General features: G+C 45.9%; 1 protein-coding gene across 2 annotated transcripts in view; it reads left to right on the top strand.

Annotated features, from left to right (window-relative positions):
* Positions 1–766: 766 nt before the first annotated feature.
* TEC (tec protein tyrosine kinase) overlaps positions 767–12,890 on the top strand; it is a 52,868-nt gene continuing 40,744 nt past the window's right edge. The window contains exon 1 of one of the 2 annotated variants that reach the window (XM_080404100.1): positions 767–919. The gene's annotated coding sequence lies outside the window, so the exon portion shown is untranslated. Of the gene's footprint in view, positions 920–8,788; positions 12,044–12,890 lie in introns of those variants that run through there. The other variant, XM_080404101.1, reaches the window with a different exon arrangement.

Here is a 12,890-nt window from a genome sequence, read left to right as displayed (position 1 = left end):
TTCCTCTAGACTGATGCTTAGAAACATGAGATGTATTTCAGCTGAACTTCACGAGCTCTTTTGCTCTCAATGAAGTTTTGCAGACCGACAGTTTCTATAGGTAAAGTTGGGCTAAGGGAAGGTGGTAAAGAAGAGAGCGCGCGTGACGTCTTACTGCAGACCTTGAAGTCTGTTCAACACAGACTCCCGATGGGTGCAAACCCCCCACCTTCAGTTATTGTGGCTGCAGATGAGCGTTTGGGCTTTGGGGTGGCTGGACGCGACCGTGACTCGTGGTTAAGCCCGACGGCAGGTTCTGCAACCCCGGAGGCCATCCGGGCGGGAGCAGAGCCGTGCCGGGGGTTAGAGGGGCAGCCGCAGGGCGCACAGCCGGCGCGGGGGAGGGGAGCACCGTGCCCACCGCCTCCCGCAGCCCAGCCCGCAGTGCTGCGGGTGCTCGCTCTGCACCGCGCTGTGCAATGAGAAAGCGCCGGGTACGCGCATTTTCAAGCAGCCGGTACCAAGCACACGGGTGCACCGCAGTTTTGGGGCGAGCCGGCTCCCTGCTCCGCGCTGTGTAATTTGCCTTTTTCTTTCACTCCACCGGCACGTTTCCGGGCAGCTCCGGCCGGGTCTGTTTGATGCGGGCCACCTCCCTACCTCAGCCGCTCGCCGTCCCGCACCCTCCCGAGCCAAGGGGGCGCCCAGCCCGGCGCTGGCGTGGAGCGGGCTCCGGCGCAGGGGCCGCCCCCGCCGCTTCCTCCGCCGCTGCTCCGCGGGCAGCCGCGCTCGGCGGGGCGGCGGGAGGCGGAGGAGGTGCCGCCGCCTTCCCGGGCCGGAGCGGGGCAGTGCGGTGCCTCCCTCCCTCCTTCCGCCTGCCTCCGCGCCGCCGGCGCCAGGGCTCCTTCTGCGGCGGCGGCCGGGACGCTGGGACGCCCAGGTAAGGCAGAGCCGGGGCCGCCGAGCGGCGGGGCCGTCCCCGCAAGGCCACCGCGGGGGCCGGGCTGGGCGCGCCACCAGCCGGGGCCGCCCCGAGCGGGCAGCCCAGCCCGGGCCCCGCAGCAGCGCCGGGCGGCGGCCGTTGTGCCCGGGCAGCGCGGCCCGGCGGCGGCTCGGAGCGCGCTTGGCGGCGGGAGGCGAGCGGTGCCGCGGGAGCGGGGGTGGCCCGGCCTCGACGGCCACGCGTCGCACGGGGCTGTAAGCGGGAGCTGTGACAAAAGCCGCGTTTTAAACCTCTGCTGAAATTATTTGCAATTTGTGCAATATGAGGGGTCGTAGCCCAGGCTGCCAAATCCATTTTAAACGTAACAGTTGCTGGGTATTTCCTCATTTGCTTGACTTCTCTGAGGCTTTCCTTATATCCATGTAACTGCTGGGCTTTACTAACACAGTTCCAGCTCTGGCACAGTTAGCCTGGTGTGTGACTTCGGCCACTGCAATAATTCCCCCTGCTTTCCGTCCCGCAGCGTGGTTATCCTTTCTCGGTGGCCAGTGCTGGGGTCCAGCCTGCCTGTGGCTCATGCATTGGGTGGCTGGATTTGCATGGTGCTTTTCCACAGGCTTCCTTTCTGCATCCCTCTAAGTTAGGACTGGTAATTACTTGAACTGTAAACGGAGCTTTTTAGTGTAGTCATGACCATGAGCCCTCTGCTTGGAATGACAGATGCGTACCTTACTGTGACAAACGCTGATCTGAAACAGTATTGTTTTATGAGTCAATTAAATGAGGCTGTAGCTTTTATAGATGGAAAACCTGACTGTAGCAGAAATGCAGACAGAAAGGTGCCTTGCGAGTACTTGCTTCTGGAGCATTTGTTTTCATTTTAGAGTAAATGTTGCTAATGCTTTATCCGACTGTCTTACTGTTGATAGAGCGTGGCTGCAGGGTGAAGCAGCATTGTTTAATTTCTCATCAGCCCCCAGCAACTGGAAGACAGGCTGTTACTTAGAGCTGCTGTATAAATGTTTAGGGTATTTTGGGCCATCAGAATGGCGCCCATACCAAGAGGCTCGCACTTACACTTGAGGGAGCACCCAGAGTGATTTTGGAGGTGCCTCTCTTTCCTTCCAGCACACCGGCTGTGCTGCTTGCATCGCACCACCTGTGCAGAGTTGGCACTTTAGGTGCCTGGGTCCCACTTCACATGTGCGGCTCCGGTAGGTGGGGAGGCAGCTCCTGGGCAGGATGCTGCTTGTAGCCTTTTGGTGGCTATGGTTTGTAAGGGGGCTAGAGCAGGGAGGAGCCCGTTTGCTCTCAGACTCTGACAGTCTTCGTATTTCTTTAGGTTTTATTTTGTGTTTTATTTATTGAGAAACTATATCTTATGGGGAAATAATCACATTTGTGTCTGCATTTAGTCCTCAGTGAAAGGGTTCTTTACACATTCTGCTACATTTCTACATTAATTATGAATATTTTGAACAAAATGATTTCTATGTGAGATTGCCTGCTGAAACCACTGAAAACAGAGCAGTGTGGTTATATTTGGCACCTGGTTACGCACTCCTTTTTTTTAATGCGATAATCTCACGAGTGTGAAAATCAAAACCAAAGATTTGGAGTTCGCAGACTGAAAACATACTGCCAGTTAGACCTCTGTTTGAAGTCACTCTAGTTCTCAGCTGCCAGACCTGATTTTTATTAGCCCCTCAAAATTTATAGGAGTACCATCTTTTTTTTTTTTTTTTTTAATGATGACGTAGAATTCTTAAAATCTTTTACATCTTTTAAAACCATTGATTGTGAGGCATGTACAATTAAGTGCTAAGTTAAGTTACATTTTAATTCTTAGCTCTGGGCTCAGTATTGTGGATTTGGCATCGCAGTGTATCCAGTAACCTGGCTGACTGCCTACAATGGCTAAAAAGGGAGAAAAATGAATTAGAGCTGATAAAGCAGTATCAGCTCCGTATTATTTCATCTTGCCCTGAAACAACATTGTATACAGAAATTCCGTGATAGTCTGGTATCCTGTAATTAAAATAACTGGGAAGTGGTTGCTTCTACAGAATTGCTTGGAAGCATCAAGAATAGTCTTCCCCTCCACCAAATGTAGGTGCAACCTGTTTTAGATTTAATTCCCTCTGTGTTGTGTTAGCTTATAAACTGGGTACACAAGATAAGCTGCAGAATGGTGTAAGTTTCATACAAATATCTGTATCTCAAATATGCAAAACATTTTCTGTTTCTTGGACAATAGAAGCGTGTGCTTCCGGCTGTCAATGCAAAGATCACGGAAAAAGTGTCTTTAGCCCCTGCTAACCATTGGCCTCTAAGATGTTTTTCTAGTTTTGCTGGTTTTGACTTTTGTCAGTAACCTATTACTTTTTCACTGTTGAACTTGGAACTGTGGTTTAAAAAAAGGCAAGTTTGTGTGTGCCAAAGAATCAGTTGTAGCCATCTGCAATGGCTCTCCTGCAGAAATAGGGGAAGAAAATACCAGTATAAAAATCAAAAGACATGGAACTCGGTATAATACTTGAACAGAGTGAAGTATGGAGAAGAAGGCCTGAGGTGGTGGGGTTGTTATATTTCAAGGAACTTACTTTTGAAGGACATCTGTCAGGTATTTTTAGATTTGTGCTACAGATATTTTTATTTTTAGGTAAATGCATCTGTTTGTACAGATATACCAACACCTTGCCTAAAAAGTGACAGCAGTGGTCAGTCAGTTGTCGCACTGTGGAAGTTAGAGTGATGATGTTCATTAAATGACCTGCTGATACCCATAGCTTCCTCCCTTGTGTGAAACTCAAGGGAAGAACTCTCATTACACCGATTGTGGCATGACAGACCACCTCACTGCAGACATCGGCGCAATTTACCCTAATTCTCCTGGCCAGGGCCTCGTGCTAGCACTAGTCATTAGAGAGGTTACTGGGGCACAACTCTCCAGAAACCAGTGAAATTGCACCTGCCTTTTAACAAATGGTCAGTCAGGTGTCAAGAAACGTATTTGTGTTAACAGAGGGTGTTACTTCTAAAGGCAAATCCCCAGTTTGCTCTGCTGGCCCTCAGGCAGAGGAGCATTCTGCTCTCCTGATTCTGGCCTGGTTTTCTAAGTGTGTTTTCTGAAGGAGAAAGCATTAGGAAAGGAAACAGTGTGTAGGTGAGGGAAGCCAGTGTTTGGGTGGACACGTTATGTCCGTTGTGGCAGAAGAGGAAGTGGGGAGCAGAGCCTTGTGATCGACCACTGCCCCGTGGCCATTACAGCTCCGGCAGTTCTCAGTCATCCCCTGTCCCGGCTCAGCTGCACGGGCTGTGATTCAGAGTCAGGGAAAATACCATGTGAGGAAAAAAAGCCTTGAAAAAAAGATAGACTTCCCTTTACGTGTAGGGAGACGAGTCTCATCATAGGAGATGCTTTGCAGGTGGGGGAGCAGGTTTTTACAATTTGTAGACACAGAGGTAGGATGGGGTAAGGAGAGGCCCATTCCTTGCAAGCACCATGAAGTGGCTGGTGTGTTCAAAGGGGATCATGAACTCTCTGGAAGAGTAGCAGAAGCCTCCTGGGAGTAGGTCAGTCCATCACAGGCAGGGTTTACCTGTCTTAGGAAGAATGACATCACCTAGGAGAAGTCTTTGGTTTTGACAATACACAAACATATAGGAGGAAAATGACATTGCTGAAAAGATGCGTCTTAGTTGAATGACGGTCCTGTATTCTGGGCAGTTCACTAAAGCTCGTGCCTAGCTTGGTGTGGTCCAGGCTTGGTACTGTGGGCAGGAGAGATGGTGTTCAGGAGCCTGCTGCAGAAAGATGAGTCGCTCTGGGGGAGCCTGAGGCTGTCTGTCAGCTGATGTATGTACGAGAGCTGTTTCCCATCTGCTGAGGGCAGCCACAGGACTCAGCTCGTGGTGACAGGAAGGAGAAGTGTTTGGCCACAATTGTAGCTGCAGCCCCTCTTCCAAGGTAAAGCAGCAGGCTGCAAACCGGGCTGCCCCGTTTCAGCTCGTAAGGTAAAAATCCTATGTGACATTAAACAAATGCAGGAAAAAGAAAAAAAAAGGTATTTCAGTGTGCTGAGGTGTCTGGGACCTGGGCGAATGCTTTCTTGGCACTCCTGCTTTTCCCCATTCATGTTTCTCTCTTATCAGCGGATGTATGAATGGGTACCACTTTGCCACATGTAGGGTATAACTTCATGTATGCTCAAGTAGGTCACAGCTGAGTTTCCTGTCAGGAGGGGTTTTGTTCAGCCCTGTGCTTATTACAAGCTGCGATCTGATTAAATTGTAAGAATGCTTTAGATCTAGACCTTGTTCCCACTTGAATGTGGGGCAGAAGAAACTGGCTTTGGGTGATATGGGAGTTGGGGTTCTTCCTTCTGAACCAGGGTCTGGGCAGGACACTGGGACCCTGCTCTGCTAGAGAGCATGCTGTCTGTCCCCTGTCATGTTAGACTGGGACCAATTCCTGACAATTTATGCCTGTTAAACAAAAAAAGGTCCTCCCCGTTTTTTTTTTTCCTCATCTCCGAAGAATAGCCACATAACTGGCCATCAGACCCAGATGATAACTACCCTTTAGTTTCAGCTGAACATAGTATCCGTTGTAATTCTGTCCGAGGCAGCCCTATCCACAAGTCTTCTTGTCAGGTTCCCTCTGCTAGCCTACAGGGTAGGTGGGATAACCACAATACATCAAATTCTTAATGTATGCAGGGTTGCTGCTTGTCCTGTGAATTACAGGATGCCCTGTATCATGGGCTCAAGCTCTGTATCCTGGCAGAAAGAATAATTGTGTGGTTTCCCTGCCCTCCCCCCCCCCCCCGCAATTAGAAGCATCTCTTCCCAGCTGAAGCTGCAAACTGCAGCCATTCCCCATTGCCACAGTGGAAGGAGGAGAGAGGGGGCCTGCCCCACCTTGGGTTGGGTGACCCAGTTCAAGGGATGTGCTCTTAATGTGTAGAGTTGAGCTGAATGGACTGTTTTTTCTGTCCCGTGGGAGGTCCTCTAAATGGGTAATCTTAAATATACTTTAGGAAGTGAAATTGCTACCTAAACTGTGTCCAGAAAAGATGCTTAAAATAACATTATTTTTTTTAGCATGAAGAAATCTAGTGCTGAGGTGTTGAGTAGGGGGTTCAAAACTGCTGGTGCAACTTCAATTCAGCTTGCTTGTGCATAATTTGTTTAAGATATGTTTAGTTATGTAGCCACATGTGGTTTTCTTTTCCCATCAGGCCACTGTTTCATTCAGACTGTGGCTGGTTGGGCTGTTTCAGTTTTATCTTGGTAGGCTGTGAAGGACCAACTTGTCCTCAGCGCTGAAGGCTGGCACCAGGCTTGTGGCTGAGGGGACTTCTCGTTCATCCTTCGTGGTGCTTGAGTGGACCAGGTTCAGTTGGTGGGAGGAGGCATATTTACAGCTGCAGTTTGTCAGATGAACTGCGAGGGTCTGTTTTACGGCGGGGCAGCCTGGGAGAAGGACACAGTGAAAGGCTGTGGGGTGTGGGGGCAGTGAGGGGTTGGCTGGAGGGCTGTGGTTCTGTCAGGGGGCTGCAAGCGGCTCTTCCACCATCGCACCAGCTCTCTTTTCCCACCGAGACACTCTCTCAGACCATGAAGGGGATTACAGCTGTCTGATTAGAAACATGAAGTCATGGGGAAGCAGCAAAATTCCCTTGATTTTGTTAAGTTAGTTTTCTGGATCTCTTAAACTGAAACTAACTCTGAAAGTCAGTGTGAAGCAGGCATTCCCTGTGAAAACCTGAGACCTAGCCGTAAGGGACTATCTTATCTTACATTTGCAGTGTCTTATCTTTAGTGCTTGTCATTTTGACCTCAATGAGACTGGATTGTGGCAGCCCAGCTTCTGGTGATGCCCCTTCTGTAATATCCCTATGCCTCACCACAAGTAACCAGAGTGGAGTAAGGTACTACCGAGCATTAATGACTGTATTGCATGGTATCTTAGAGAGCGTAAGCTGAATGCTGTTCCTTAACGTGATAAATGTCTTGTGACACCTGACAAGTGCTGTTACTCCCTGTTTGGCTTGCAACGTTTGGAACAACACCCCATCAGCTGAGAACTGACATCAAGGAGAGCAGACGAGCAGCTTAGCTAAAAATGCTCATTACCTTGCAGGAGTGAGAGGAAGGGGAAAATGCAAGACCTCGGCACTGCCTCAGTTGTGTTTATTTTCAGGTTCAGTGGGAATTTTTTTCCCCTGAATTGTGTTTTGACATGAGTGAAACTACAGTCCTTTGGTGTTGCTTAGGCCGCACTGTATGTGAAGAAGAAATTCTTCAAGGTCACAGCCTGGATTTTCAGTCCTGTATGTGGAGAATTTATTAGTAAGCAACTGAAATGCAAGTAGAAGTTTAATGATTTAACAGAACTCGACAAATGATTTTAGGGTAGAACTCTGTGGGATCTGCTTCAATAACTTCAGGAAAATAGGTCTTGCTCATCCAAGTATCTCTCCAGAAAGTACCCAGCAACGTGGATTCTACTTGAAGAGGTTTTTGGGTTTTAATTTTTAATCCCTATAATAATATACATGTGGTTCAAGCACAGAGCAACACAGAAACTGAAAGGCTTTGTTAGCTGATTAAAGAAAATTAAAACTACTGTAGTACAATCCTTCAAGTAGAATGTCAGCTGGACATGCACGAAGCACGAGAATGTGAAATGTGGTCTGGTAGCATTACTTCTATGATTTTGCGTGCAATCAAGTGGTAATTCTCTCACCAGGAGTTGTGTTGTCCCATCTCAGTGAAGTGAGGGTGTGGTAAGATGGGGAGGGAACTTTGATTTTCATTAATGTGAAATTTTGCTTGTAACCTATCCAACATAACAGGGTAATAGAGTCTGGAATCAGAAGATAAGAATGCTGAGCTTGCCAGCGCCACTGCTTTGGTGTGTGTAGCCCTGAACTGTCAGATGTAGGAGCAGCAGTATGAGATCCTGGGCTTAATGTGTAACGGTCATTCGTTTTGGGTTCAATTTCTTGTACTTGTTTCATAGTGGAGGCAATGTATCCTGGTGAAAACAATACAGGGGAAACCTGATAAACAGAAACTTGCAGTGTTTTCTGTCCCCCACTTGCTGCCTTGGGTTTTTCCTCTTGCACAGAAGGCAGTTCTGATGCATAACTTTAGATTTATCAGCACTGTCTGTATGAGAGAGATTTGGGGCTAGTAGGTGCAAAAAAGCAAGTTATCAAATGTCCTTATAATACTACCTCATAATAAATACTTTGAGGGGAAATATACCCACTAGTCAACACATGAGTTGTGGCCAGTAGGTCATCATCTGAGTCAACTTCACAGCTTTGTCTTCAGCTGAAATTCCCTGGTTTATTATTGAAGTATTTCTTACTGTGTAGCTTCCACATAGTCTAGTGGGTGCTTGTTTCTGTCTCTATTTATATTTTTCTTATTAAAGGCTCTATTAATGAATATGTTTAAACAGAGTGTAGCTTCTGGTATATTTAATTTGAATTAAACAGTTTATACTGGGGGAAAAAAAGCTTGTTATGTAAATTTTTAGCATATATTGCTATCATCTTACCACATGGCATATGGTTACGTGAGCTATGTCTTTTGCATGCCTAATTTTGTTAAAAGTGTGATACTGATGTACAGATGTTGGAATTGCACCTGGTGGAGGATACAGGGCATGCAGGAGCCATGCCTAATCTCTTGCTCGCAAACCTGTTCAACTCTTGCTCAGATAATCTAACTAGTCAGTGAAACTTCAGTATTACAGCTTGCTGCTAAGATGTTCTTCATAGACCACCTGAAAAGCAACCGAAAGTCTAACTAGAAAGAGGGTAAGTTTTTTATTAAGCTTATTATCTTTTTAGGCAGAGAACAGTTGGTTCTGTGCCTACAGTGGGCTGTTAACAGCTGTTCCTATGGAGTAGGCATAAACTTGGCTCACATCTACTCTATATGAATGACCTAGAAGGATGGATGTTTGATAAAAGATACAAAGATGATTGTGATTGTAGTAATATGGAGAGTAGAGCGTAGTCTTCAGCAACCCACGAAAAAGTAACAGCTTGTCCCTGGGGCTGGTTCAGGGCCATCTCATCTAGTTCTGCTAAGTTGTTGTTACGAAAGAAGAACAACACAGCAGCCATCACTTCTCTATAACCTAACCTAGTGCTTATCTAGAGGTATCTTCTGCAAGCCGTGTACCTGAGAGTCCCCCCAAATTCCTGAAAGCTGACTACTTTTTTTTTGCAAATTTGCCCTGACCTCAGGACTTCCTTGCAGCTCTTCCCAGCCGTATGCTTATTTTAAGATCATGTGGTCCTTAGCTGGAGGGTAGCTAACTTATTAGAGAAGAGTCTCTGAACTGGTTTTCCCACAAGCCATCCCCTTGAGGCTCAGGGATGCATGCACAGCTGTCATCTGTAGATACTAAAGCACCCAGCTGGCTTTGATGTTGCAGGTGCTACAAGTGTTTACCCATTTTGGGAAATTATGCCGTTTATATATAGCTGCAAATGAAGAATATCTTGGAGTGCTGCAGAAGGGGTAAAAGGATTTATACCTGAATTCTGATGACACAGTTCCATCTGACTAAAGAAAACCTGATGATTGAAATAAGAGAAATAATCTTAGAAGGCAAACAGCTAAGGAGCTATAGCCTGCTATCAATTTGAGATAGTTTATCTGAAGAAGCAAAAAGTTCCTGTATTTCTTGTGAATAAAACATAAGTGCAAAAAGCAGGTAAGAGGTTGCTAGGTAAATAGCTTGCTTCCCTAGCAATAAACAGTGAATATATAGTTGATGGTTGCAGGGTGTCTTAAAAGCAAATGCTGTTTTGATTCAGTTGAGTTTTGAGGAACTTCTCCAAATAAACTCATCTTACTAATTGTACTGCTGACTGGCAGATTGTGAGGGTGAACTGCTGCCTTTTTGAGTACCGTGAGGTCATTATACCTGGTCCAACAGGGCTCTGATGGACTACATAGTCTGAGCTTTTGTAACTCAAGGCTGGCTCTTGAAGGTGGGTTTCAAAACCTGTGTATCCATATCACTGAACTTCCTGCAGGCATTGAGGAAATTATAGGTGCTGTGTGACCCACTGTGCTTCTACATATGCAAGGATAGCAGGTTGTTTAAGGGTAGCCTGGGACAGAGAGTTGTTGAGATGAAGTCATAATTGATGCCTGCTTTCTACTTAGCGTGAGATGTACCTACAGACCACTTCTATATACCTCTTGTAAGACGTGGAAGGTGTATTTTTAATTCATAAAGCCTTTATCAAACTTAAAACCAATCCAGTTCATGTCATTCTTTGAAAATTCTTTGTCAACCCAGCGACGAGTGACTTAAGATGTTCATCCTTGAGCTTGTCTGCGTTTTTTTCCATGGAGTTCAGGTGAGAGAAGCTAGCAATAAGCTGGCTAGGATGACAGGCAGGTGCAGCAGAATCCTCATCCAAATGAGTAGTTCCAGGTTAGCGTTTAGTACAAGTGTAGGGCAGTGCTGGTCCTGCTTTCCTGCCATCAGGGGCCAAGCCAGGGTGTCTATGCCATATAGATGTACCAGTGGCACTTTGCCATGGCAGTCCTTTGGTGCAGAGAACAGCCAGCCTCCTTAGCAGTATTTCGGGTTTGCTTACTGCTGGCAAAGTATGTTCAAGCCAGAAAAGCTTTCCTTCAGCCACTGATTGGGTTTTCTTGGCAGCTTTTAAGATGATCACAAGTAATCATCTAGAAGGCTGGCTGTTGCTTTTGTGTGTTGAAATACTATTGTTGGTTCTAGCTCCAGAATGAATGGCCTTGGGACCAGAGGAGAGGTGGTGCTAGATGTCTTAATAGGTGGCTTATTTCTACCATTCTTCACTTCAGGAGGTATCTCAGCCCAATGGTACAAAACAAGGCTGTGATCGTGTTCAGATGAGTGCAAAGTTAGGGCCATTGTATTGGTATCAGTTACTTGGCATGTATGCTGGCAGATCAGAAAGAGTTAACTTCAGTAGCTGGAGAACAAGTAGTTCTCTAACTTCAGTAGTTGGAGAACATGTAGTTGTTTAGGGGAAAAAGTTCATCTTGGAGTGTTTGGAAAGAGAAGTTACTGAGGAAGTATTAGTCATTCCCTGTGTATAAAGCAAGTCATAATTCATAGGTATTACAGTATTTTAGTTAGACCATGTCAAAAGAGCATCTTGAATGCTGAAATTATTTTTGGTATAATACATCACGTGCTCACCTGAGATTGTATAACATTTGGAAAAACAAATTCATATTGTGAAGAAAGTAAATTAAACTGACTCCTCTGGGGTAATTAAAAACCTCAGGCACTGTTGACCTCCTTTCTTTTTTAATTTTTTTTCCCCATAGATTTGATTTGCTTTTCTTAGTCTTGCAGTCTTGTGTACAATAGCAATTGACCTTGTACTTGATGGTGAGCTTTAGGATTCCGAAGCAGAATTGAGTTCAGTCCCTCATTTCACAAAACATTTATTTTTCCAGCCCTCTAAATCTCTGGCTTCCTGGAGAAGTAGGAAAAGATTTTGCAAAACATCGCCCATTTCCTTTGCCAATCTCATCTTTGCCTGTTTCTTTAGTAAGTGGGTGTTACTGTTTCTCCTCCCTTCTTATCGGCAGGGGATTTTAGGAATAAAGCCTAAGACAACAGCTCCACTTTACCAAATCGCTGGTGGGGGACTAGTGGAGTAGCCTTGGTCTATGTAGAAGTGAAGCAGAGACTGTTCTGTGTGAGCCTCTGCTCCTCCAGAGCAGTACCTGGTTAGGGGGTAGCTCTTCCATTTTCCTCTCTAACTTTACATTGAAAATACTGGCTAGAACAACGAGTACCGTTTCCTTTTGAAGGCGCATAACACACATAAGGAGAACCAGTATACCACATACCTCCTCCCAGTTCAGACCCTGACCTTCCCTTTCTGTAGTGCTTTATCTTCTACCTCTTCTCTGTCAGCTGAAGGCCAGTTGTGTTTGTGCAAGTAAACCAAACTAATATCCGTCAGCAGACCTTTATGCTGCACAAGCAAATCCCTTTATGCTCTGCCTCATCTGGTCAGCTGCAGTCAAATTCCTCACAGCGTCCTGAAGTCCTGGTGATGGCACTACAGCAGGGTAAGAGCTGCTGTATGACAGCAGACAATTAAGTTTTGCACTTTTAACTGCACTTTATGTGGTAGTTAGGAATAAAAATATACCTGAGCAACAAAGTTCAGACCTGGGAAAAATCTTCTGTCTCCCTTCTAAGGGTTAATATCAAATGTCAGTGCATGAAAATATCAGTTAGGCTTGGATTTGGTCCTTGTCTGAACAGCATGGATTAGGCATCGTGGAAATGACAAGTGCTGTACCAGGCAGCGTGTATAGTTAGCAACAGCATCCTCAGTCAGCTGTTTAAATTCATCACTGAGATAGCACTGCTGCCCTCATTCAAAAATCAGAAATCTACCCCCAAAAAGACATCTTTAAGAAGAAAGTGAAGTTGCTTTTTTTTTTTTAAATTGCCTTCTTTGATTTTAATCTTCCTTTAATTGAATCAAATGTATGATAATTAAATATAGTGTATTTTCTCACACGTGATTTTGCTGGCTGTTGCAGGAGGTTTTGTCAGAAGGCCCAGCTAGGGCTAAGTTCATCTTCTTTTAAGAGTTTGGTGTGCCTGTGTGCTAAGGCCACCAAACACAGAAAGCTCGTGCCTGGAAGCTGTGTGAATGCAGTAGACCCTGCTGCCAGGGTATTTCATTTGGCAGACTGCCTATGGCTTCTGCTGAGCCCGAACCCACAGGTCCTCAGAAAGGATTACTTCTGCTTGTGGATTTGAGATTGGGTTTCTTCTGTGGGAAGCACTGTTTGATTGTGGTAGGCTGCCTTGAAAGCTTTTCATAGTCTACAGCAAAAATAATGTGGTAAGTCTGGGGTGCTGGAGTGGAAGTTAACAATAGCAGTTAATGCTAGCAGCATT

Source organism: Falco punctatus (assembly GCF_963210335.1).
Source record: "Falco punctatus genome assembly, chromosome: 1".
Taxonomy (NCBI): Eukaryota; Metazoa; Chordata; class Aves; order Falconiformes; family Falconidae; genus Falco; species Falco punctatus.
This window is presented reverse-complemented; position numbering and strand designations above follow the sequence as displayed.